General features: G+C 44.7%; 1 long non-coding RNA gene across 5 annotated transcripts; it reads left to right on the top strand.

The window, feature by feature from the left end:
• The first annotated feature begins 1363 nt into the window (after positions 1–1363).
• Positions 1364–25187, top strand: LOC116749928. Of its 5 annotated transcripts, none has more exons than XR_004348737.1 (5): positions 1431–5747; positions 7629–7769; positions 20296–20704; positions 21436–21737; positions 24482–25187. It is a non-coding gene; the product is annotated as an uncharacterized LOC116749928 (long non-coding RNA). The 5 variants fall into 5 exon arrangements; XR_004348738.1 differs by lacking the exon at positions 7629–7769 and having other exon boundaries at positions 1431–5511; positions 5663–5747; XR_004348735.1 differs by lacking the exon at positions 7629–7769.
• The last annotated feature ends 601 nt before the right edge of the window (positions 25188–25788 follow it).

The following is a 25788-nucleotide window of genomic DNA, read 5'->3' on the forward strand; positions in this document are numbered from 1 at the left end:
TATACCATTCACAGTAGCTGAAAAATAGAAACAACCCAACTGTTTTACCAAGAGATGAATGGATAAAGAAAATGTGCTTTATACATACAATGGATATTGTTTAGCCATAAAGAGGAATGAAATTCTAATACATGTTATAACGTAAATGAACCTTGAAAATATTATGCTAAGTAAAATAACAAAATGACAAATATCATATGATTCAATTTATACGTGGTACCTGGAAAGTAGAATAGAGATTACCAGGAGCTGGGCGGGGCAGGGGGAGGGAGGAATGGAGAGTTATTTTTAAACCCTTGCAGAGTTCCTGTTTGCGATGATTAAAATGTTTCAGAATGGATAGTAGTGATGATGGCACAATGCTGTGAGTGTATTAGTGCCACTAACTTGTACACATAAAAATGGTTTAAGTGGTAAATTTTATATTATGAATATTTTATCATAGTTTAAAAAAAAACCTTTTTTAAAAACAATACACATACCAGGGCCCCATTCTTGAAGAACTGAGAGGCTGATGTGGTAAATATGGGGTGGGAACCTGGAGTCTGTATTTTCTTTGAAATGCCTTCTTGTCTTTCTCAGGCATAGACAGGTTTGGGAATTTAGGATTTACTCTCTGTCAACTCTTTCCAAGGGGACTGATGCCATTCTGTGAGGAAATGCTCACCAGTCTATGAGGAGTACGTGTTTTTCATGGATCTAAGTGTATTAAACTTAAAATGCTGCTTTTAAAATCTGAGATTGTCATGATCACATTGTTTTGGTATTGAGGTGCCCACTCATTTATGGTAGCAAGAGCCAGTTTGTTTTTTTAAAATGTCTGTACTTGGGTAAAATAAAAATGAGCAATTCTTTGTTGGGTTCCCCCCCAAATTGTGAAATTTTAATGGTTTGTTGAATTCCAGAGGCTGGAAACCTTCGCTCCAGATGCCAGCCATTTGAAAATATGGTAACAGAGACGGCTCCTGCTATTTATTTGTACAATAAGAAATTGAAAGGATCTATACTTTTTCTGTTGTTCGCAGGATCCTTGAGCAAAAAATGGGAGAGTTGAAACTGACAGTACTAAGATGTTATTCCTCCTGCTGCGTGTGGCAATGTTCCTCCTCCATAGGTGGAGATGGGGCCGGGAGGGTATAGTATAACTCTTCCTGGAGAAGATGCCTTCTGGTGCCCCCCAGTTGCCCTTGAAGGCCCCCCCTCGCCTCCCCTGAGTTTGGGGGCTGAGGAAGGGCAGGGGCTGAGGAACAGCCGTTGCTAAGGGATGCCCTTGCGTTCCAGAGGACTGCGTCTGACGGGAATGCAGTCTGTGGGAGCCACACCCACCCCGCCCTTTAGGCAGATTAGTTAATTATTGAAAAGTGCTTGGGAAGCACAAAGGGCTGGAGAGACTCCATGTGCTGTTGCTCAGGCCTGTGTGGGAGCTGGCATTTCTGAGACACTGAGGCTCCTCCAGGAGTCTGTGGAACGAGAAACAGTTCTTCGCTGTCGTGGTGCAGGCTTCTCAGGATCTGTCCCAGGAAACAGCCAGACGGTTCCAGGGAATTCTTATACGGTGCATTCTATCTCCAGAGAGAAGTTAAGTTTCTTTTGTGACAGGATTTGTAAGATATTTAGATAAATGAGCCACATCAGACTCCAGTTTTGTTTTCTTGTTTTAAATTTTGTTTGTTTTAAAAGTTTACATTCAGGTCATTTATACATAAACAAGATCATATAATATATTCTGTCCTGTGACTTACTTTTTTTTTTTTTTAACTTAACAATGTACCCTGGAGTTCTTTCTGTGTTAGTACATAGAGGCTTCCCTCATTTTCTTTAACAGCTGCCTTCTTTCCTGATTGTGGGTACATAGGTGTTTGCCATTTTTCAGCATCACAAACAATATTACAGCAAACATACTTGGACCCAAATTTATGTGCTTATGCATAAATATTCTGAAGGATATATTCCTAGAGGTAGAATTTCTGGACTAAAAGGCATGCACATTTGAATTTGGGGTAAATAATACTAAAGCTTCTCCCCAAAAATTCTGTTCTAATTTACAAAGACACCGAAATACTCATCAACACTGAACATTATCAATTAAAAAAAAATTGCTAACATTACATGCAGAAAAATCCGTGTCATTTAAAATTGCATTTATCTGATTTACCAGGTTAATTGTGCATCTTTTCATATGCCTGCTGACCATTTGGATGTGGGGGAGCATTTTCTTGTAGTATAAAAATACAGAAAAGTACACAAGTCGTAAGTGTACCACTGAAAGAATTAACACAGCCTGAGCTCTTCTTGTAACCACCACCCAGGTCGAGAAATTGGAATATTATCAGACCTTTTCCCCACCTCCCCCAAAGAAATCACTATCCTGTAATATACCTCCTATGGATTAGTTGTGCTTGTTTTTGAACTTCATAAAATGGAATCATACAACATGCACTCTTAGGTCTAGCTTCCTTCATTCAACATTGTGAGTATCCACGTACTTGCTCGTAGCTGTAATATATTAATATACATTGCTTATTATATTCCATTATGTGAATATACCACAATTTATTGATTGATGGACATTTGGGTTCTTTCCACCTTTCAGCTATTAGCAAATATTGATGCTATGAACATTCTCGTGCATGTTCTTTAGAATACATGTGCATACATTTCTGTGGTGTGTATATATCTAGGAATGAATTTTGGGGTCATGGGTAGTATTATCAAACTGGCTAATTGCGAATTTCCTATGACTATTCCTTGTATGTTAATTATTAGGTGGTTTGTATGTGTTCTGTTTATTCTGGATGTTAATTCTTTGTATAGCTATTGTAAATATTTTTTCCTGGTCTTTATTTAGATTGACTTTTAGTTCGCAAAGTTTAAAATTTTTATTTAGTCAATGCTATAAATCTTTTTCTTTATGGTTTCTGAGTTTTATATCTTGCTTAGAAAGTCCTTCCCTATCTCAAGATTGTAAAATATTCTCTCATGTTTCCTTTTAATACTCATTTTGATTTTCACATTAGGCTTTTTAATCAATCTGGAATTTATGAGGGTGACAGACAGAGGCTAATTTATTATCCAACACTTAGGGCATGAAGAAAATTGTACCATTGGCTGCCTAGATTTTTAAATATTTATTTTTTTTGAATTTCAAGACAGGTGATACATCAAAGAGCTAAGAAACTGTCAAAAATTAAAAAAAAATTTTTTTTTTTACTTTGGTATAGTTTCCCCTAATTTACGCCTCAGTTAGATCTTAAATGGGGCAAATGTTCTATATCAGTGGTTGCCACCCCAAATGCCATGCATATAAATGGTCAATAACTAGTTATTCATTTACTGTGCATTTATTTAACTTAAAGGTGTGGTTCTCATGGACTTTTGTGTCTAATAAGGAGGAAGATTCCATGCTGGAATCTTCAGGCTAGCCTGATGCACACTGAATCTGGGTTCTTGGGCTAGGATAACCACAGCTGCTTCTTCCCTCCTAAAGCCCCAGCTCCTCTCAATCTGAGTAGATGCCCCAAAATAGGTCATGTGCTCTGAGTCCATGCTCAGTATAAAAAGGGGTCCAATTTGAACTTTATCACAAATCCCCAGGGTCAGCTTTTGTTTTTAGACAGGACTTCCTCAAGCAAGGCTGCCCACTTAAGGGGAACTATTTTCCTGACCAGCTGGATGTTGGGTGTAGGGTCACATAGGGAAGAGGTGTGTTTGAACTCAGTCTGTTCTCCCCCTTAGCCTGACGTGGCGCATCGGCTCCTTGTCGTGTCTGTTAACTAGTGGTGCTCAGCACGGGCTTGTCTGGTTGTTCGCAGACTTTCCAGCTGCTTGTGACGTGAGCTGGTTTTGTTCTGTCTGCCCCTCCTCTTTGAAACCTTTTTCCTTACACATTTTTGGGAAGGCGGATTACTTGGGATTTAGTTAACACGTTAGAGAACGGGAGCTTGAGCTGGGATGAGGAGAAGAAACATCCCCCTAGCTTGACAAAGAGCTTGGTTTCAGGCTGGTGAACTGCACATTCCACGGTGAACCACCTGAGCTGGTTTGCTTGGAATCTGCTCTGCTGGCCAAGCTCCAAACATATAGTCAAAAGTGGCCTGAAATCACTCATTTTGCCACTTGCATTCTTAGCTTCACAATGTAAGGATTTGGCTGGTGCCTGTCCTGAAAGCATGGACTTTTCTACTGTGTGTGACACATGGCATTATGTGTGCGTGCGTGCGTGTACGCATGTGCAGTGTGCACAGGCTTGTCTGAACAGGCACGTTTTCAGCTGGACTATTTATACCTACAGACAGGCAGTGATTAAAGATCACAGTGTATGGCAGGTTTTCTTCGATTTCCAGAATCGCCTGTCTGTATTTGTAGGTTAGTGTCTTTGGAGAAATGCGATGGAGCATCTTGCATGTGCGTGCAGCCGATCCCCTAGGTAGAGGACCTTGCCTTGGAAATATCTGAGGATAATTTACTTAGAAGAAGTCAGTGTGCTATTTTTTGGAGGAACAGGTGTATTTGACCACACATTGGGGGAAGTGAAGACCTGAGCTCTGAGAAAGTCAAGTGTGAGGCCCTCGGAGGTGGTTATTTATATCAGAGTGATGCGTACTGAAAGCCGAAGTCTTTCATTCCACCAGCATCACAGAACTAATTTAGAGAAGAGGAAGGGCATGCGCTTTGCCTTGTTAAATGTCTACTGTACTGAAACTTCTGGTGTGGGTCAGACTTTTCATGATCCAAGCACAGGCTCTGTTGTAGAGGAAAGGGCGCTCACACGCGCTTGCTTCAGCTACTTCGTGGATAAAATGGCTCACTTTCCATTGGTTGATAGAGGTGTGACTTCATTCTTGCTTCCTTTCCTGAGATGTCTCCCCCTCAGCCCTGCATGTGAGCAGCCTGGTGTGCATGTATGCGGGGGGAGGGGAGAAAGGACCTTAACATAATCTCTCAGCTCTAAATAAGAACATTGGACTCTAACAACCGCCCAAAACAATACATTAGAAACTCTTGTGTTCACTGTTGTAGTAAATGAAGTCTCATACAACTAGCTTCCATTTTTATCTCTCTTGAATTGTAAAGTCCCCTCCCTCACCCCTGCCACTCGGGCTCTTTCGGTTATGGGAAATGAATGTGTTTCAGAACCAACATGTCAGAATTATGAGGAAGAAGTTGGCAGTGGAACAAACTATGCGACATGCTTGACAAGAACTGAGAAACAATACATCTCAGATTTTCTGAGGCAGTCTTCCTTTCGTTCAGAAATATGACCCAGAAGCCACAGAAAGGGAAGTACCTTTGTAGCACCATTAGGGTCACAAAGAGTTAGTCTTTGTTAAGGAACCAACAGAGGATCTTTCTGCACAGAAAGATGAGGTGTCTGTAGGAGGAGAACACAGTCCTGCTTCCACGAGGAGTAGGTGGAAATTGCAAAAAGAGAACTTGTGATCATTTGCTTCAAATGAGAAGACCAACGTGCAGAACGCCCAGAAGGATGGAGCAGGAAGGAAAGGCGAGGTGGTAGGAAACCTGAGCATGTTTACATAAATGTTCAGCTCCTTCTGGGCTTGCCTAATCCCCGTCCTTTGGAGTTTGCCTTTTACGAGGGTAAACATGGTTTAATAGTGAGCAAATATTCGTTCACATAATTAAAACCTGTTGTGTTGAACAGGAAACATCCAAGGGAAATCTGCAGGTGCCTGCAAGCAAGGGTGACTCTGGAAGGATCTTGGTATGTCGGTGCCTTCTCTCCCAAGGTGAGTGTCCCTGGAATTAAGCCACCAACGACAGGAGAGGAAACAGACAGCTTGTAAAAAATTGGAGCAGCGTGGAAAGGTTCTGAACTGATTAATAAGCTGCTAGCCCTGGGGAGGGTGTAAAAGGCATCTGGGATATTTGCATTTTTGTTTACTGAAGGGAGGAAAGCGTCTCACAACTGTCTGCCGCCCTAATTCATTCAGGACATGATATATTTCCAAGACTACTGCCATCTCAGGGTTTGAATCTGTTTTCAGTTTCACTCCAGGTTTCGCCACACATGTATAATAAAAAAAAATAATACGGTTCCAGTATAACTTAAGAAAGAAAAGCCAGCCTGACTTCTAAAATCCAATTTTGCCCCCTGAATGCATTTTCTTCCTGGAGGGGGCCATGTGATCTCTCCCCTCCTTACCATGCTGCATTCTCTTCATTCCAAGTCCTGGTCACAGCCAGACAGAAGCCCTTATCCTCAGGCTGTCGGTGATGAATGAGAGGTATGCCTTGCTCAGCTCTAGAGTGGAGACGAATGGGTGTGTAACTCACCATAATCCGTGGCAAGAAATGATACGTGCCGTGCCGTGAGAGGAAAATAAAGTGCTGATGGAAAATTAATCTTATTAAGGAGATTTGTTTGCGGTGACATTTGAAATGAGCCTGAAAAATGAGGATTTTGACAGATGGCAAAGAGTGTCACTGGTATTATTACGGTATTAACGTTCAATAATATCTAAATGAAGCTGAATCTGTTCAGAACTCCAGAAGATTTTGTGAGGCCGGTCTGGGCACACTGCTCTGCTGGCAGTAGCACCCCAACTATCGTCTGGCGGACCATCTCTCTCCCATTCTTGACCTGAGTGCTTTGAATGGGGCTGACCCCACCTCCTGGCTCTTGGTATGTGACCCAGACTAGCCAATAAGAGAACCACATTCCCTTAGCACAGTCATTGGCTCCAGGCTCAGGCATGTGACCCAGACTAGCCAATAAGAGAACCACATTCCCTTAGCACAGTCATTGGCTCCAGGCTCAGGCATGTGACCCAGACTAGCCAATAAGAGAACCACATTTCCTTAGCACAGTCATTGGTTCAGGGCTGAGCATGTGACCCAAGTTGGTCCAATCTTGGAGGTCTTTCAGGAACCACTGGGGAAAAGGCATCCTCTTTCTGCTGGGGATGCTGAGCTGGTGGTTGGTATTTAGGAGCTGCAAGGGGCCTGTTTTGTTACCACAGAGGGAGAACCTGAGAAATGGAGAGATTCCTGAGCACCTGGAGCCAGCTGTGCCTGAAACTCTACTTTGGACTTTTTAGTCACTCAAGGCAATAAATTCACTTTTTAATAAGCCATTTTATGCTTTTCCCTTGCAAACAAAAATGTCCTAACCAATACAGAAAATTTTAGATATACTGCTTAAACAAACAAACAAGAAACCCCAGTGGAGCAAGGGGAGTTGTAGATTCACAGAGCAGTTTCCTAGCAAAAAGAAGTCTTCCTGTTGCTAACATTTCCAGGTCCCAGTGACTAAGAATTTGCAGACTTTATTCTTAACTCCCCTGGTCTGAGGCTGCTCACCAATCTCACTGATTCCTGTGTGCTAGATATTTTTCCATGAATCAGAAATGAAATATGCAGCTCTGTAGCCACAAAGCAATGAAAACAGCTCATTTGCCTTGCGTGTCTCTCCAAACAAAAAGCTTTGCTTTTTTCTGGGTCACACGTTGTAAGTGAAGAGTCATAATGATAATCCTGTTTGGATTTATTAATAGTTGAATAGACTATTGAGAAAAGATTTGTTAATCATCAGAAGCAAATTCACCACAGAAGCACTGCAGACAGAGTGGGACAATTGCCTTGAGCCAACTAAATCTCTGCCCCTTCAGGGAAAACTCTTGGATGTTTGAATTAAGTGCCACATCTGGAAATGCAGAAAGATCATTGCTTCTATTGAGTGCTTACTGTGTCCTTGGTACGAAGAACAGTATTTTGCCTACATTCTCTCTCAATTTCATCAACTCTGTGAGGTAGGTCCTAATCCTGTTCTATAGGTGGGGAATGAGACAGAAACTACCAGTTGCTACCCAACATCCATCCTCTCCTTGTTCCTTACAGAAGGGTAACCCCAAGCAGTTACTGCTTCTACTTCAGAGTTTATGATCCATGGGCAATTACTGCAGACATTTATCATTTTGCAAACATCTTATCATGTCACTCTTGCAGCTGTGGATGGCCATGTGATTGGTTCTGGCTAGTGAGACTTGAGTAGAAGTCTTCCGGGGATCTCTGGGAAAGTGTTGCTGTCCTTATATGGATATTGCCCCTTTCTCCTTGTTCCTTCCTTCTCCCTGCTTGGAACGTGGGTATGAGGCTGGTGGTGGAGCAGCCATGTTGTGACCTTGAGGCAACCATAAGGAGGACAGCCATATCCTAAGGGTGGTGAAGGAGGACTATAGAAGGAAACTGAGATATTCTGACATTGTAAAGCGACTCTTTCTGCCCCAGAAAACCTACTTTCAGACTTGTTGTGTGAAAAAATAAACCATTATTTGGTTAACCCAATGAGGTTGGGTTTCTGCTACAGAAAACTGAATTCTATCCCCAATTGACACGGGGAAACTGAGCTAAAGAAGTTTAAGGAACTTGCGCACATTTCCATATAAAGTGGTGTCTCAAAGCTGAGTGAGACATAGTACCCAACCTTAAAGAATTCAAGCCTAGTTTGGGAGGCAGATACATAAATAATTATAGTATAATGCCATTAGTGTAATGATGTGATTTGCCTAGGGTATCATGGACATCTACAAAAAAAAAGAGAGTCAGATGTGGAACAGCAGTTAGCCAGGCAAAGGAGAGAGGTGGGAAAAGAGATTATAGCTTGAATAAAAGGTATGGAAGTGAGACGCAGCATAGCATACGCAGGGAGCCACAAGCTGCTTTGAGTTGTTGGAGCACAAAGTATGAGGCAGGCAGTGGTGAGAAATGCAGCTAGAGAGGTGTTTCATTTTGCTATTGCTGCATAATAAGCCACCCCCAAAACTTAGTGGCTTAGAACTACATTTCATCATTTCTCATAATTCTGCAGTCTGAGCTGAGTTCAGCTGGGTGGTTCTTCTGTTCATGGAGTATCTGTTGGGGTTGGAATATATTTTTTTTTTTTTTTTTTTTTGCGGTACACGGACCTCTCACTATCGTGGCCTCTCCCGTTGCGGAGCACAAGCTCCAGACGCGCAGGCTCATCGGTCATGGCTCACGGGCCCAGCCGCTCCGCGGCATGTGGGATCTTCCCGGACTGGGGCACGAACCCTTGTCCCCCGCATCGGCAGGCAGACTCCCAACCACCGCGCCACCAGGGAAGTCCCCAAGAAAACTTCTTAACTCCCAAGTTTGGTGCCTGGCTGGAATAAATAGAAGAGCTAGCTAGGGCTGGCTGGGCCTCTCTCTCTCTCTCTCCCTCTCTCCCTGGCCTCTTCATGCGGCTAGGCAGGTCTTCCTCACAGCACGATGATCTCAGGGTACATGGCAGATGGCTTCCAATTGAGAGGAAGAGGAAGCTTCCAGCACATTTAGGGTCTGGGTTCAGAAGTACCAGAACATTACTTCCACTGCACTCTGTTGATCAAAGCAAGTCACAAGACCAGCCCTGAGTCAGGGAGAGGAAATAGCTTATACTTCTGGATGGGAGGAGCAGTTTGCACATACAGGGAGAGATGAATTAATAGTGGTCCTCTTCGGAGACTACCTACCACAGAGGTAAGAAGGGTACAGATGAGGAACAACCTCGTCTGCTTGTCAGGGAGGTTGATGTGAACACCAGACCTGGGGCGTTTGCCCTGCTTCATATTTGAGATCAGAAAGGAAAACACCTCTCAAACTGCCCCAACTTATCAGCGTGAAACAGAGTAGTGCGATTAGGCAGAGGAAGGGATGGAGCTTGGCTTCCTTGAACCCCCTTCAGTTCCCATATCTTATGCGAGATGGTCGAGTTGAGAATCAGAGAGCCTACTCTGGGGTGTGCAGTGGTGAAGGGGGCAGGGGGGAGCCCGCAGCAAAGCCTGGACCTCTCAGGCCATGGGCTGGAGGAGAGGATGGCATAGCACCCCTGGAGTCAGAGTGGCAGGGGAAGCTGAACAGGCTGAGTCCAGCCACCCCACAGCGGGATCAGTGAGGATCTGGAGAACGTGGTATGGATTTGAGCACATTGCCTCCTACCCTCTCAATTCCCACACCCCTCCCACCCAGTGAATTACTCAAGCATCGCATTGCAGAGCTGCAAGAAGAAGGAGAGACGACCTGAGAGCCTGAGAATGTGCCTGAAGGGGCAACTTTTTAAACGGTCTCTTCATAGCATTTTCTGGACTTCACTGAAATCTAACCAGCAAGAGAGGCTTCTGAGGAAGAATGACAAGTTATAATGAAATAAAGAAGCCATGTTAAGGAAAATTACAAAGACATCATAGGAATAATGGCAGTTACCTCTGGGGAAAAGGAGGGAGAGGAGGGGTCCATGGGGAGCTCCGGCTGTTTTAGAGATAAGGCTTTATCTCTAAAGTTAGGGGATGGATAGGGGTGTTGTTATATCCTTTATGCCTCTTTGTGGGTTTTAAATAGTTCATAATGTAACTTTTTAAAAAGCTGCCGTTCTGAATAGAATTGTGAGCCGCCAATGCCAAGTTTAGGTTGTGAACATATTGCATGGGAGTGGGGAACATAGAAAGAGGCTTGAAATGGAATCAGATTTGCTGGTTCAAAAAACCATCCGGGCCGGATTTGAGGAGGACAAGAGTTGAGACAGGGTGGCCAAGGAGGAGGCTGCCTCTCCAATTCCCTGAAAGGTGAAGGTGGCCTGTAGTCTCAGGTGGTAGTCAGGGTGGCTTAGGAGTCAAGCTGGCAATGAGGACTTGGTAATTGACAAGATGGGGGAGGGTGGCTGGGTGGGCAAGCTTTCTGGTGTAAGTAAGCAGAGACCCCACGCCCACTGGCTGCGATAAGAGGATCCAGGTGGAGGGCATATTTAGATGGAAAGGTGAAGAGTTCGCTCAGGACAGGTCGGATTTGAGATGCCTAATGGGATGTCCCGGTGGAGGGTGTATGCAGGAGTCTGGATCTGGGAAACGCCAGCACTAAGGCAGATTGGAGCTGGAGAGGTAGGTGAGATACCCTGATGGGGAGCTAGTAGGAGAGTAGCAAAGAGGATCCAGGACAGATGAGTGCAGCAGCCACGCAGCCAGAGAAAGGGAAGTTCCAGCGGTTCCCACCACCCTTCCTTCCCCTGCGCATCCCATGCTCTATTTGCTGTTCAGGTTTGCCTGCCTGGGGGATCGCTTTCCTTTCCCTCCAGAATTATTAAAAGGGCGAGAGAGGGGCTTCCCTGGTGGCACAGTGGTTGAGAATCTGCCTTCCAACGCAGGGGACAAGGTTTTGAGCCCTGGTCTGGGAACATCCCGCATGCCGCAGAGCAACTAGGCCCGTGAGCCACAACTACTGAGCCTGCGCGTCTGGAGCCTGTGCTCCGCAGCAGGAGAGGCCCGCGCACCGCGATGAAGAGTGGCCCCCGCTCACCGCGCACAGAAACGAAGACCCAACACAGCCCTAAATAAATAAATAAATTTTTAAAAAAAGGGCCAGAGAGAAAGGCCCTTCCACAACCAGATCTGCATTGAGATCCTCACCCAGGGAGCAGAAGGCCCGGCCACCCCCTGGACCTGTCTCCTTCAAGGACAGAGTCCAGAAAGAGCTGATCCCGGAGACTCCTCGGAGGTAGGGGCCTGGTGGAGGAAGAGTATGTAAGACGGGTTACAGACTAGTCGGCCCCTTCCCTTCAGTCTCCCATCTCCCTTTAGTTTCTGTTATGATAAATGCAAGACAGTGTCAGCCTTTGTTTGTCTCCATTGACAACCTAAGCATCCTCTTTTCTACCCAGCCCCTGTCTTTTTGAACAGGAAATCTCTGTTTCTTACAACTTGAATTTCGATTTTAAGTTTAGACTCTGATTTGGGCAGCAGTGGCTCTGAGCTGTAGGAAAAAAAGTGTTTCTGTCTTAAATTGGAATTAAGAGAATTTTGGAAAAGTCAAAAGAACAAAGTTCCATTTCAGAAATATCAGTCTCGCACAGCATTTCTCCAAAAACATAGATTTCAATTGTGGTATGAAAGTATACTGGAGGGAATGTAGAGGGTTTTGCTTTTCTAAAAGCAGCCCTAAGGTCAAAAGTAATACAGCTATGAAATAAGATAATCAAAAAAGGAAAGTTTTCATACAGAAAACATTTTAATGAGTCAGTTTAATGCCAACTCTCATAGCATCTATCTACTCGGAGATCTCAGAATTGCTTTCAGAGTGATTTACTTACCAGCCCTTTGGAGCTCACTTGTATAAACGATAACCTTCTGCTCTAAAGTATATGCCAAGAAGCACAGGTGTGTGCAAGTAAGCAATCTCTAGTCTCATGATCTTTCTTTTCACCCAGTAATTGGCTTTTCATAGAACTGTGCAGGAGGTATCAAAAGGTCCATTGGTTCATTCCTCTGCCCCCAGACTGAACATCCACCATCTCAGAGAGCAGGCAGCCATTCCCTCTCAAGCACTCCTCTAGAAACCTGCTCATGGCTTTGGTTTTTGGTTTCCTTTCCTTGAGCATCTGATCTTTTTTGCTGTGCCTTCTAGCTCTTGGGACCCCCACTGCCATCACTCTTATTGTGGACTTGTCCTTGCGGGGGATGGTAGCCCTGCCCCAGTCCTTCCATCTGTCCTCATTCAGGGCCAGGATCAATCACCTGGGGGAAGGGTGTGCTGCTGATCTCAAGTTGAAAGTGGTGCTTTTCCCAGGTAATATATTTGCATTTTAATAGGAGTCTCCTGGGAGAAAAAATGTTAACTTCCAGGCATTAAAACAAGCTTCTTCGGGCTTCCCCGGTGGTGCAGTGGTTAAGAGTCACCCTGCCGATGCAGGGGACACGGGTCCGTGCCCCGGTCCGGGAAAATCCCACCTGCCGCGGAGTGGCTGGGCCCGTGAGCCATGGCCGAATGCAGCAAGAACACAGAGAATACCCAGAAATGACCACTGCTAATATCTTGGTATATATCCTCCCAAGCACCTAGTGCTACAGATATGAATAAACATCCTTATCTCTAGCAGTCAAATTTAGACACTTTTATAAAACTGGAAAGTTGTACACATCGTTTCTATATATCCCATTTAGTAACACGTACACTCCTGTTCCAGTAATCCCACTTCTAGGAATTTATCCTAAAGACAAAACTAGAATGATAAGAATAACATTAGCTCTTATGTATTGAATTTTAATTGTGTACCAAGGTTTGGTGGATTCGGCATAGAGATGTATTTTTTCGGAAGGAAATGAAAGTAGGGGAGGTGGAAAAAGTGGGACTGTGGGTGTGGAATAACTGAAGAGGGTGTAATTTGAGAGCTTTTGCAGGAGAGTAAATGGGACAGGAAATGGGCTGAGTTGGGAAGCCCACTTTGGGGTGCTTTGAATGCTACCGGTAGATATTCAGTCAGTATCTTTCCCCTTCCTTTTTGTTCCAACAGATACATACTTTAGTCCCAGGAATTTTTTTTTTTAAATCTGGACTTTCAATGCCAGAATGAGTAATGGTGTATAAAGTGGGTCACAAGGAAGTGATAACTAATGCACAGACTGTTTTAACTGCTGAATCAGAAATCTCTATGCTACATTATGAAATATGCAGGAAGGAAAATAAGCAGATGATAGGAGTGGAAGGAATCCTAAAATAATATTTTCACAAACAAATTCTGGCCCAACATAAACCTGAGGGGTCAGTGGAGGGGAGCTGCAATGATATGCTCTCCTGAGCGTTGAAGCACTGAAATAAAATTGCCGAACTAGATAGCGTTCCAAACGACATAAGACCTTCTGAGGCACATGACCACTCAAACCCACAGCCTGAGAGGCCATGGCAATGTCTTGGGGGCATCTTCGTCACTACGCTTCCTAGCATGGGCAGGCAGGGCGTAAAGAGAGCAAAGACAGAGAAAACGAAACTCACACGGAATTTAAAAATCTGTTCTATCTGCTCTTCCTAAAACAAACAAACAAAACCCATCTTTTTGGTTTAATTTGTTTCATAGATTTTTTGGTTTTTTTTTTTGCTTGTGGTAAAATATACACAACATAAAAATGACCATTTTAACTATGTTTAAGGGTATGTGCTGCTGTCACCGCTATTTCCAGAACTTTTTCATCAATCCAAGCAGAAACTCTGTACCCAAACAACTTCCCATCCCCACTTCCCCAGGCCTTGGTAACCGTCATTTTACTTTCTGTCTCTATCAATTTGCCTATTCCAGGGACCTCATATAAAGGGAATGATACAATATTTGTGGTTTGGGACAAAAATAATACAGTCCTTGTCCTTTTCCACTTAGCATAATATATTCAAGACCCCCCCATGTTGTAGCATGTATCAGGATTTTCTTCATCTTTATGGCTGAACAATATTTCATTGTATACCTTTACTACCTTTTGTTTATCCCTTCATAGGCTGGTGGACAGTTGGGTTGTTCCACCTTTGGCCATCGTAAATAATGCTGCTATGAGCACTCGTGTGCAGTATCCGGTTCAATTCTTTAGGAATGGAATTGCTGAATCATATGGTAATTCTATGTTTAATTTCTGAGGAACCACAAACTGTTTTCCATAGCAGCCTCACCATTTTACGGTCTTACCGGCACACACAAGGGTTCCATTTTTTCCACATCCTGCCAACACTTGCTATTTTCCATTTTTTTTCAAAAATAATAGCCATCCTAATGGGTGTTAAATGGTATTTCACTTGGTTTGGAGAGATATTTAAACAGAAATCATACCGAGGACACATATATAATTTCATATAATTTAGGTTTGGAACTGAAACTAGGAATCATAACATATACTGAAAATAATACTTAGGATATTTGTAACTCATCGTGCACAGTTATCTTTTGGTTTATTCTATTTTTGGTGTAAAGTACTAAATTGCCCTCCTATAGTCTCATCTTATGTACTGGTTGATTTTTCTACCTGACACAAGTTTCTTTCTTTTTTTCTGGTAAGTTTTCTTTTTTTTAAATTTTATTTATTTTGGGCTGCATTGGGTCTTCGCTGCTGCACACGGGCTTTCTCTAGTTGCAGCGAGCGGGGGCTGCTCTTCGTTGCGGTGTGCGGGCTTCTCATAGCGGTGGCTTCTCTTGTTGCAGAGCATGGGCTCTAGGTGCGCGGGCTTCAGTAGTTGTGGCACGCAGGCTCAGTAGTTGTGGCGCAGGGGCTTAGTTGCTCTGCGGCATGTGGGATCTCCCTGGACCAGGGCTCGAACCCGTGTCCCCTGCACTGGCAGGCGGATTCTTAACCACTGCACCACCAGGGAAGTCCCCTGACACAAGTTTCAAATTTTATCTAATGTTCTAAAACTCATTTGTGTACATGACATTCAAAGATGTGCTAATCTCTGAGGATGATTGGTATTACTTCTGGTATCCTATTGCACCAGTTTTCAAGGTTGAACAGATTCTCTGGATTCCATTGTTAAGTTATGCAGCATTTTATAGTCATAAGGAACAAAGATAAGAAGCTGTTTCTTTGAAGTTGACCTGTGGTCTTTTCTTAAAACGCTTATTATAGTCAAACGACAGACCTAATATACTGAAATACTCTGTGTTAAATCTTAATTTTGCGGGGGCATAACCAACACATCTGATAAAGAGAGACCTTTCATGAATACTTGGTTAATACGAATTTGAGGGCCTGCTATGAGCCAGCCATTTTGCTGGGTGCTGGATACATACTGGTGACTAAACAGACCTCATGGCATGTGGTAGATGTTTCCAGAAAGAGATAGTCCTATTGTTTTTACTGGCTTCTTGACAAATAACTTAAGGGATAATTCATAGTTCAGGGATAAATGTGGCCCAGGACTAAGTTGTACTTACTGAATTGACTTTTCCCTGATTTTCCCAAAAGGATTTGAATTAACTTATAAAAGATACATGTAATAATTTTAATATACAGAAAGGTAGAATCTGGATCAAGAAGTAAGGAAGGTAGCAACATACGTGCCCTAAGTTGGGTATGTTTGACACAATTACTATTATGTAATTACTATATTTGATACAAACTCCAGGGATGCATTTGCTTGGAGAAAAACTACACTGACTTCAGTAAGTAGAGGCTCATTCATCTCATATAACAAGCCTGAAGTTATGCAATCCAGGGCTGGCACAGTAATTCTCTACCAGGACCCAGGTTCATCATCGTTTTGCTCTGCCATCCTTAGCATGCAGACCTGTGTCCTCATGCTGTCACCACGTGGTCCCCAAATGGTTGCTGTACCTTAGGGCAGGAAGAAAGGAAGAGGGCCACGGGGCAAGAGCTTTCTCCTACTTTTCTTTTTTTATCCAACCAAGAAAAATGAAGGGCCTGAGGTTTCATCCTGTTTGCAAGCTAAGAAGTTAGCCTGCCATGGTTGCTGGCAGAAGTCACGAGACTCCTAGGTCAGCGGCAGCCAGCACTATTACTCAGTACACAGCAAGCAGCACAATTTGCTGTAGTTCTCCTCACCCTCAAGTCCCATAGGGGTGGCACAGATAGGCCCACAGGAATGCCGGTGCACTCAGTGGGTTGCCTCACGGGAGAGGAACCTTGAACTCAGGTTCACTTACACAATTGGCAGTAGGCAGGCCTGCCCTTTGCTCTGGAGTGAAACACCATCCCTATCTTCCAAGGTTCTAAGCAAGCCTCCCCTTTGCTCTGGAGAGACAGCATCTCTATCTTCCAAGGCTGTATGCTATGCAAGCATCCTTGGGAAGATACTCTGCTGCTATCAGTAAGCGCCTCTGCTTGCAAGGTATATAGAAATGAGAGAGACCACAGAGAACTGTCTCCCAACAATATCCACCCCCGGGACTTCTGCCTATCGTTACTGCCCAGAACCGCATCACCTGGCCACCTCTGACCGCTAGGGAGGCTGTGAAACTGGGTATTCTGGCTGGACACACTGCTGCTCTAAATAAAATGGTGGTTCTGTTCATGAGGAAAGGCCAGCGCACATGGAGCTACGCAAAAGCAGGGCAAAAACTGTGCCCGCGTGTTTTTAGCTGTGTGACCAATATCTCTTTCCCATTGTGTAGCACATTTTATGACACTTCATTCATTGGTCCTGCCAGAAATAATTTGTACAACTTAGAAGAAAACTCCCAGTCAAGTACCATTCTGCAAATTTCAGACAAACTATTGGTAGTTTAATGCAGAATTTTAATGTCATAACTGCATAATATCTAAGTGTATAGGCCAATCACTCCTTAGAACGCTCCGTTTTTTAAAAAAAATCTGTATTCGTTATTTTTACCGACCATTTTTAGGGGGTGAGAATAACAATTCTTTTAAGAAAATGTTTATGTCATGAAATTTCTCCCAATCTTCTAGTATCTGTAGCTTAAGGAAGAGGTTCTACTTTGCATACAGACAGGTGTTTGGTAAGAGGTTGATAAATATACCTTTTCTGGTTTCATTTATTTTAAGATAATTTTTTCACCTCATGACAGTCATTTGGGGCTGACAGTGTTACCATGGTAACCATGCTCCACAATGCTGGTTGCTGGTGAATATTGGTCCTCAGCACCTTTCACTACAGTGCTCACTCCCTTATGGGAAGGGAAGCCTTGCTCACAGCACATTTAGGTCAAGGAACCCACTCCCAGTGGCAGTTGGTACTATAACAGAAACCTACTGGCTTTTCCTCCCAGGAACCAGTCTAAAGATTCCATTGAGAACCCTGGCTCAACCCATATCATCATGGCTTACATTTCCATTGTAACAGATAGAGGCAAAACGGCTTTGTTTCCTTTTCGGCTGCACCGTGAGAGGTCAGAAGCCCAGTCAATGCAACACCTAATGCACTGAGGGAACATTTCGGTCGTGAATGGACGTGCCTTCCCTAGAGGCAGAGAAGGTTGCAAACTACTTTTCAAATCTCTCATTGTATGATTTTGAAATAAAAATGCTTCTTTCCTGAGCGGGAAGGAGAGATTTTTAACTCTGGGTGGTGCCCTGGGAATCTAATGATGGAGCACAGTCCAGGGCCGTCCTGGAGATGATGACTGTCAAGGCTCTGGCGGGGTGATCTCTCTCGGGGTGACCTGGATGGGATTGACCTCTCTTCTCCACAACTGGGGGAGAGCCTCTCCCCTTTAACAAGGTTTTGTGTATGAGAAGCGGGGGTGGGGAGTGGAGCTTGTTAGAGAAAGCAGCTTTGAAAACTTGATTCTCCTTGCCAAGAACTAATGGACTGTCTTCAACATGCATGAAATCTGTTCGGCATGGTGACCAGGGAGCCAAAATGAGGCCTCCACAGACCTAATTGGGCGTCAGCCTACATCTGTGTGAGAAGGCCTGGATGTGTTTATTTTATTCTCTGCTGTAACTAAGAAAAAAACCCAACAAAAACCCTGCGAAGGTTCATTGAGACAACAGTTGGCCACAAAAAAGGAATTTGAACCAAGATAACGCTGGTTACATTTTATCCACATGTTCCTGAAGCCTGCCCTAACGGCTGAATACATAGCCTTTCACCATTAGATTAAAAAGTAACCAAATCAGCATAGTCTTTAGGAAATTAAAGGAATCTACATACACACACATAGATATCTTTTGATAACTCAGGAACCACTGACGAAATGAAAGGATTCCTAGACCAAGTGAGACATTTCACTTTCTTATCATCTTTGTCCCGTGTTGGGAGAGGCAAACGTGTGTTGCAGTGGATACCCAGGGAGAAACTGCTCCCCTGTCAGTTGCAGTGACAGCCAGCCTTTGTGGAGCTCTATGAGCCAGGCACTGTTCCTCAGCACTTTCCAGTAGGATTTCGCTGAATGCTGGTTAACAGTAGTTTCAGGTGAACGCAATCATAATCCCCACTTTACTGTTGTGGCAACTGAAGCACAGAGAAGTTAAGTGACTTGCCCAACATCGCACAGCTAGTTGTACAGGACCTATGCCTCTTGTGTAAAATGATATGCACACACACCCCCTTAGCTTTGTGGCTCAAGGTCCTCGGAGCAAAATGCTACAGCAGGAAGGGGAGAGGAAATCTGGCTATGGTATACTGGAGGGGAAAAGACAAGGGAGGCTCTTAAAGTCTAGGCAAGACAATGTCTCCAAGGACAGTGCAATTTCTCATCGGTGAGCTATTGGTCAGACTCCCCAGTCTCAGAGGCCTGTCCAGGGTTTCTGTGCTGCCAGGGTGACATTGCTCAACTGCCTGTAGGGGAGCTGCAGCCCTGGAAAGAAGCCCAGGTTGTAGGGCTGCCGGTATCAGGCTGGTCTTCTACTCCAAGATAGAGGAGAATGTCATTCCTGGGTAAATTTTCCTTCAAATGACCTTTCTGAGATAAGCCCTCTCCACCTTTCTGAGATAAGCCGTGTCCATTTCAGCATCTGCCTTCCTCAGTATGCCCTCTCCTGCACCAAAAAGACACGTCCTCTGAGATCCAACCAGTTCCCCTGACATCCTTGGGTACTGGTGACCGTGCTTCTAAGGGAGTGAAGTCACTCCCAGCATTGCTTTTCCGTGGGGATCCTGTCACGCTGATGGTGGTGTGACACCTGAGTACAGACTCGCTTTTCAGCAAGATGCATTTCTTTTTAGTTTATGCTGGAGAATCAAGTTCTGTTTAATCCAAATGGGAAGTGTTTGGAATGGTGATGTCACTGTCTGTCATTGGAAATTAAAAAGCAGAGGGGACATATGCCGACACCTTCCCTTGGAATTTCTTTACCTGACCTTTCAATATAGTAACAGAGTGTCTTAGATCTCAAATCTTTTCTCAAATCTTTTCATCATCTTGGTCGTCAAGATGATGAATGCTTCTGGCCCTAAAATATGCATTACTACAATTCTTTGGTTTAAAAATATATGGAGGGCTTCCCTGGTGGCGCAGTGGTTGAGAGTCCGCCTGCCGATGCAGGGGACATGGGTTCGTGCCCCGGTCCGGGAAGATCCCACGTGCCGCGGAGCAGCTGGGCCCGTGAGCCATGGCCGCTGAGCCTGCGCGTCTGGAGCCTGTGCTCCGCAACGGGAGAGGCCACAACAGTGAGAGGCCCACGTACCACAAAATAAATAGATAAATAAAAAAAAAAAAAAAAAAATATATATATATATATATATATGGATAGCTTTAATAAAAGGGATGACTGGATCAATTAAATTTTCTAAATCCAAAGTCAAGCCCTCTTGGTTAAACCTATAATATTGTGTCTCATAGGTTTAGTTTTAAACCAAGGATTTAAAGAATAACCTACCCATTCCTCTGAAGAACTTAAAAAAAAAATCCAATTGGGGATAATTGTTCACATCTGCCTAATGATGTTGCTATTTGAAAAGACATAAGAGAATGTACATTTTTGAGTTACAATAGCTTTCAGTTTATAATTAAAATCAAAATGGAAAAATTTAATTTTATATGAGGACTCAAGGTAACTTTTTTTAGCATTATCAGACATTAATTTTTTTTTCTTGTTTTTTTCTGCTTTTGTGCAGGTGATATACGGAGGAGCAGATGTGTTGCCTCTAGCAAGGCAATAATTCACTTCATTATTATTGTTTGATTTGCCTTGTGTGTGCTGTTCATTGCTAACTGAGGCCTGCAATGCTGTCCGTGGGATCTGAAATGTACAAGAACGGGTCAGAAGGCCTTGGGAGAACTGAAAAAGAAGTCATTGCCCTGGCCTCAGTCACCTGTCCCCAGACAAAATCACACCCTGTCACCCATGAAGATTTGCAGACCAGCCCCCACTCAGCTGCTGTTTTGACCATAGCCCTTGCTGCCCTAGGCTCTTACCCATGGGACCGAGAACGTTAATGTCAGAAAGAAGTTAGAAACTGATACTGAAGAGCAGACCTGTGTCGGAAAGAACATAGTTCAAGGGAGACTGGTGAATGAAGAAGGGTAAGTACGAATGGGTCTGACTAGAGCAAGACTCTAGAGAAGAAGGTCAAGTGTGCTATGAGTTAAACTGAAGCCAAGATGCTAATGAAAGACTAAAGTGTTCTAATTTACTTATTTATGGCTCAATAAGTGCTTCTCAACTGGATAAATCAGAAGATGCTGGTCAGAAGATCCTTGGCAGGTGGAGGGCAGGGTGGAGGGGGGACCAACTTGGGATGTTAAGGGTCTGCAGAGAGAGTAATTGCAGCTTGAACCAGGGGGTCTCTTTGGAGGAGCAGGTACCGAGCGACAGAAATGAACACCGGAGGTGGTGGTGGTGGGATGAATTGGGAGATTGGGATTGACATATATACACTAATATGTATAAAATAGATAACTAATAAGAACCCGCTGTATTAAATAAAATAAAATAAAATTCAAAAAAAAAAGAACCGAACACTGAAGCCAGGTTTGGTTGTTAAGTGGGGTGGGGCAGAAACTGCTAGTTGCCTACCCAGTATCTACTCTCCCCTTTTTCCTTCATAACACAACCAAGATTTTAAACTGGATGACAATGTGCCCAGCTGGAAGATGACATTTGTCAGCCACATTTGCTGCTGGGTTGGCCATTGAGATACAAGCAGAAGTTGTTGGGTTGATCTTCTGTGAAGGTGCCTTAAGAGGGGCTAGACTACTGATGTCATCTTTTTTTTTTTTTTTTCCCTTCTCCCTCCTGTGCCTTCCTGGAACAGGAAGATCAATGTGATGGCTGGAGCTCTAGCTGCCACATTGGACCGTGAAGTGAATTCAAGATGGAAGCCATATGCTAAGTATGGCAGAACAAAAAGACAGAGGAAACCTGGAACTTTGATGACACTGTAGCTCTCATACCAGCCAGAATCCAGCCTTATTTTGTATGAGAGAGAAATAAGCTTCTATCTTATTGAAACCACTGTTATTTCCTCCTTCACCTGGGACATCACAGGCCTAGGGAATCTTTGGAAGGCTTTGACCAGAGAGTGAAAAATTAGGGATTTCATTTGTTTGTCTTTTGGTATGTTTATTTTTTTAAGTTAAGTAAGCTGTAAGATAAGGGTGATGTAACTTGACAAAATAGTCTCTGAGCTCAATCATAAAAGGAATCAAGGGGTTATGTATTATTGTATTATGTATTCATTATGCTTAAACAAAAAAGGCTTTGTTTGCTTATGTAATTGAGAAGACCAGAGGTTTAGTGGGCTTAGGTAAGGCCAGATGTAGTAGCTGGACAAGCCAATGTAGACCCAGTGTCTTTCCATTTCTTCTTAGTCTCCCATGGTTTTATTCTTAGACTTTCCCACCTAATGATCACAAAAGCAAAATCTCCTTATATCTGGACCAGGTGGCCATCCCCAAGCCAATCACTGTGGCTAGGGTAGCTAGGACAATGGAACCGACTGGATGGCTTGAACCGACCGAGGTCTGCCCAGAGAACTGCAATTAGGTTAATCCTTCCCAAGTGCATGGCTGGGAATTATGGGGCCCTGCTAGGAAGGGGAAGAAAGAAATGCATATGGGAAGGCCACCATGTGCTCTATATCTCTCCTGGTCATCCTTCTCAAGTAGTGTTATTTCAAGGGCTTCAGTTTTTTAAAAGGCAACGGTCTTTTGCTCCCAAATTCATTTTTATTAGCCTGAAAACCAGTATTGAACTTACTGGTTGGGAGTAAGGCATGGGATTGCCAGAGAAACTGTTAACTCTTACTTTCATTCATTAATTCAACACTAAACATTTCTTGGGTGCTGGTTACGTGTCATAGTCAGTAGGTCTTGCCTGAGAGGATGAGCACATATTAAGCCATGAGTATCAGTGGCACGAGCACACAGGGATGCACATACTCTTTAGGAAGGTCAGGAAGCAAGTATGAGGGCATTGGAAATAGGACAGGGAAGACTTGCTATGACTAGGAATTGGGCATCGGGTGATGCCCAGAGAGCGTGGACCTGCGTGGTCCCTCAGCATGGCCCTGGGTAGATTGCTGGTTCTGTGCACCTGAGAAAGGGAAAAGCAGGATGGGGGGTGCATATGGGGGCTTCAAGCTGTGCCTGTTTTGCAGTCTTACCAGTGCTGGATTTTGACTGGGGTTCTGAATCCTCCTGGTTAGGGAGTCTCTAGGAGGAGGATGGATAGAGTTGGCAGTTCTTAACTAGGGTTTTGGGAATGTTTGGGGGAGAAAGTGCTAGGAAATGAGGGTGAAAACCCTGAAACTCTCAGGAAGAATCTCTGCCAATCCAGCTAGCCTGCTGCTCTCCTGACCCTGGAACAGCTTCTTGGGGGTTTTCAGTTTATCAGGGCACAATTCTTTTTTCCTGCAAGAGTTAGAGAATAAGGGCTCCCGTGACCCAAAATAGTTCACAGCATGGTATTGTCTCTATTAAAATCATCTCCCAAGGGGTTCAGCTAACAATGTACATGTCAAATTATGTCATGCCCATTAGATGCTCTAATTTGGTCAGGCTGGGTCAGGCAGTCCCTGAACGGAAGGAGCTGTGAACATCCCAGCAGACAGTCACAGCTGCAGCGCCCAAGATGCCCTTGGCTTGAGCTGCATTAGGGCGTGACATTCCACTGGCAAGTACAAGGCAGTGTCATGTGGAGGGTTAACCTCATGACGACAGTGACCTGTTCATCCACCCCCTTTATCAGAGCTTTGCCCCTGGAGACTGGAGTATGTGGGTTTGAATCACGGCTCCGTCACTTAGCAGCTACGTGATCTTGGGCAAGTTAACTTTTCTGAGCCTCATTTTCCACGTCTGTAAAATGGGAATACTCATAACACTTCACTTATAGGGCTGTAGTGAGGATCAAATGCATGTGAAGTGTTTGGCAGAGTGCCTGGCACTTAATAACAACTCAGTGCCAGCTATTCACTGCTAGTAGTAGTATCTAATTTTTTAAATCTTGTTTAGTCCTTCAAAACTGGGGCTCCTCCCAAGATCACCCACAGGAAATATTTCACCAGCCCTCCAGAGACCAGGAGGAGACGAGCAGCCCTTCCTGGAGGGCGTGCAGGGTAGCTAGAGGAGTCACAGTGGTATTCTGACATAGAACTATTTAAAATGTGGCAAGAGTGGCCTTGAGTTTAAGACTAGCTCTGTGTGGATACGGAAGGCTTCTTTCTCTGCCTAGGGGATCACAGGGTGCCTTTGTGTGGTCATGCAATAGGTCTGCAGAGCTCCAAAGAGGCAGGCGTAAGGGTGCCGCCATTCTCTCCATTTTCTATAGAGGTAAACGGAGGCACAGAGAAGTCTATACACACATGCACAGTTCTTTCTCTGACCTCTCAAAGGACAAGTGAAACTGGTGTAATTATAGAGCCAGAAGCAGAATCTCCTGCCCAGATGACATGAGACTATGGCATCTGAGTCATAAACCACAGTGGGAGCCAATATTTGGGAAACTATCTGGGGTTACTTCACATGCACAAAGACTATGCCTCTTAGCCTTTTCCTTACCCAGACCCTCTGGGGTCGTCTGGCGTTCCCTTCATGGGTACATCCAGGAGGTGGTGTGTTGTAGAAAAAGCCCTGGGTTATATTCAAGAGACCCGTACTTTAAGCCCAGTCCTGCCAAACCAGCTGTGTGACCTTGGAAAACTTACTTAACCCAGGATTGTACTTCAGAAACAGAAGTGAAGGGTTCGGACGATATCAGTGGTTCCCCAAACCTGACTGGTCAGCAGAATCACTGTGTGTGTTTTGGGGGGTAGGCTGCGGAGGTGGGATCTGGAGCCTCAGAATCTGGGTTTTGTGTTCTAGGTGATTCTGAAGAGCAGTCTCCGTTGGGAACCCTGGAGCAGATGCTATCTAAGACGCCTCGCGGGGCTCCAGTGTTTTCTGACTCCAAAGCCCCCTGAAGCATATTCTGCGTAGTTCCACGCAGTGCAGCCCAGAGGAGACGGCGGCCCTCACCGTGAAGCCCCGTGAGAGAGTCGGCGTGTACCCCGGGGAGCAGCCAGCACGGCAGAGCGTGTGACTTGCATGGCGTGGGGGAGAGGGCGCCGGAGCCGTGCCTGTTTCTTAGCTGGTTCTGCTCTGGAGCCAGTGAATTGGCCTCGCCTGGGGCCAGCGGGACCTTGGCCCAGACGGTGACTGTCCACCGCCTTGTTCCCGACGGCCCGGTACTTCTCGCCATCGTGCTGTGGTGTGGAACACCCAGCACGCCTGCCCCAAGTCCGAGGAGCACGTCAGGAATCCCACAAGTTGCGTCCTCGAGGCCGGCACCCTTCACATGAGATTCTGAATGCAGTCATGTGTCTCCAGCTGTCCCAGAGTCACAAAAAGTCCCCGTTCTAATGAGGAGCTGTGGAATGCTAAGGCTAAAGCTGCCTTGAGCTCCTCTTTCACAAGTTTCAATCATGGGTTAATGCTGACATTCTTTGGTTTTAGTAAATGGGGAGGAGCCTTTTGTGTTTGTGTGAAGGCAGAGGCAGGAATAAATCGTGGCTCTCCGGGCTGACTTTGATCCAGAAGTGTGTGTCTAGACTGCTTCTGAGTGGCAGGGAGAACAGGGGTGCGGTGGTCCATGGTGGGATCCTCCCTGCCTGGAGGGCACCCAAGCAGGAGGGGGGATGCACGGGTACGTGTGTAGAGGGGAGCGGGTGTGCCTCAGCTAACGGGTCGGCCAGCACCTGCTCTCGCCTGCTGTTGCCATGCACCAATGACAGCCTAACGTTGCCAACACTTCTGCTTCTTTAGAGAAGTCAGAAGTCTCCGTGTTACCTGAATTCTCCCAATTTTAACATGATGACACCTTGAATTTACAAAATTCCTCAGACCAAGCAAATCACAACTTCTAGCCACAGTCTGAGACTCTGAGTAGAAAACCTGTCTCAGAGGACTGGTCTGGCTGTGCTCCAATATTCTATTCCCAAAAAAAGCAGAACCCCCAAAGGAGGCTATTAAGTCTTAAGAGTTAAATCCATCTCCTTGGTGATTTCCTTGGTTGGAGGGGAAGGAAGTTCTCCGGCTTTCTAAGACCCTCGAAATCCCCTTTCTTTACTGCTGTGTAACTCCCCCCCCCCCGCCCCCCGCTGCAGGGCCAGGGATCGGCAGTGCTCACCTGC

Source organism: Phocoena sinus, chromosome 2 (genome assembly GCF_008692025.1).
Source record: "Phocoena sinus isolate mPhoSin1 chromosome 2, mPhoSin1.pri, whole genome shotgun sequence".
Lineage (NCBI taxonomy): Eukaryota > Metazoa > Chordata > Mammalia > Artiodactyla > Phocoenidae > Phocoena > Phocoena sinus.